The sequence below is a fragment of the Equus przewalskii genome, chromosome 10, assembly GCF_037783145.1.
Source record: "Equus przewalskii isolate Varuska chromosome 10, EquPr2, whole genome shotgun sequence".
NCBI classification, from domain to species: Eukaryota; Metazoa; Chordata; class Mammalia; order Perissodactyla; family Equidae; genus Equus; species Equus przewalskii.
The window spans coordinates 4,685,221-4,686,776 of record NC_091840.1 but is presented as its reverse complement, the minus strand read 5'-3'; the positions used below and the strand labels follow the sequence as shown (position 1 = coordinate 4,686,776).

The following is a 1,556-nucleotide window of genomic DNA, read 5'->3' as shown; positions in this document are numbered from 1 at the left end:
GATTCCTTTGCAAGGAGTTTTACGTGGGACTGGAGATTAAAGGCGCCATGTGTTGTTAAGGTTGTCCTTGCACCTGCGCCCAGCCAGGGCTGGAGGAAGAGCTGCACTCCTCGTGCCAGAAAGGCAGTGTCAGTCCAGTCAGCGGCGCCTAAGGTCAGCGAGATCCTTGAAGCAGGACCTCCCTGGCGAGGCTGATCCAGCCTTGCAGAGGGAGCCTCCGCCGAGACTCCCCCAGATAACCCAGCAGGAGATTTGACGACACCCCCGCCCCCACCCTTGGCCCCTTTCCCGGATGCCTCGCCCTGGGGCTTAAGCTTCTCAGGATGAACGAGCCAGCCCTGGCTCCTCCTCCTTTTCAGCCTGCCACCTCCCCCTCCCAGGATGTTGTTGGGTTTTAAAAATTATTTTATTTTAAATAAACACCATCCGAATAGCAACGCAAGCACACAGTGCGGGCGGCAGCCTGTCTTCTCTCGAGTCTCTCTCGGGTCCACTGGGCCCAGGGAGGGCCGGAGTTTCTCCCTGGAAATCAGCAGATTGGGGAGGCTCCAGGACCTTCTGAGGACAACAGCGGGAGATCGCGGAGAGCGCATGCCCACCACCCACCCACGCGCGCGAGCGCGCACACGCGCACACCCTCCCGCGCTCGCCCTGCTCTCCGGAGCCCCGCGCACACCTCCTTGGCGTCCAGCCGCAGTCACCGATTGCTGTTCCCGCCATCATATCCTAGGCTGCTCAGCCAACCTCCTTCTATTGTTTCCGCTTCCCCGCCATCCTTTCCGAGGGGCCTGATTTGACTAGTATTAACGCTCTGTCTGAACCTCTTTCCCAGCCATTTTAAAAAGCAATTCCTCTTTTCGGCAGAGCCACTGATCAATCGATACAAAGCAAAGAATGGGGATCAATAGGGAGGGCGGAGGGAGCAGATTCCAGAGCCTTTGGATGGCCAAGATTTGATATCTTTTTCCTCCCCGAACCTTCCCCTCCTGCTGCCCAGACTGCGCTTCAGCGCGAGGCTGGAGGGGCTTCTAGGACGCAGCGCTCCGTGCCGAAGCCGACCAATTACCCCTGAAACAATGTGATAATCAGCCGGGCAGGGCATGGCTGCCTCCCGCACCGGCCCGCTAATCCTGTTTGGCAGTCTCCTCCCCACTGCTCGAGGCCCCTGCTCTGAGGGGCAGCCCCCTCATTCAAGAAGCAGCCTCCCTGCCCACTGGCTCGCCTGGGCCAGGGCACCAACCTGGGGTGGGCGGCAGGGTGAGCCCCGAGGTCCTGCCAGCTCTGCCCCACCCCCTCCCCCGCCCCTTCCCTCCGTCTCCTCCCTCCCCCCCACTCCCCCCCTTTCCTCTCTCCCTAGATCCGCTGTAACTGACATTTTCCATCTGACAGGTTCTGTTTTCCCTGCCTCCGGTTGCCAGGGAAACAAGCAGAGAGGACCGCAGCCAGGGAGCCGTTAGCTGCCTTTTTAAGGGGCCCTGGACATAAACAGCACTTTCCATAATGGGAGCTGGGCACAGAGGTTTAAAAACACAAAACAATACAGAAGAGGAGGCTAA

General features: G+C 59.4%; 1 long non-coding RNA gene across 2 annotated transcripts; it reads right to left on the bottom strand.

Moving 5' to 3' along the window:
* Positions 1-387: 387 nt before the first annotated feature.
* On the bottom strand, positions 388-1,319 carry LOC139073820 (uncharacterized). 2 transcript variants are annotated; one of them, XR_011522867.1, is made up of 3 exons: positions 1,241-1,319; positions 677-869; positions 388-522 (listed from the first exon to the last, which is right to left on the bottom strand). It is a non-coding gene; the product is annotated as an uncharacterized lncRNA (long non-coding RNA). The 2 variants fall into 2 exon arrangements; XR_011522866.1 differs by lacking the exon at positions 1,241-1,319 and having other exon boundaries at positions 677-983.
* Positions 1,320-1,556: the final 237 nt, after the last annotated feature.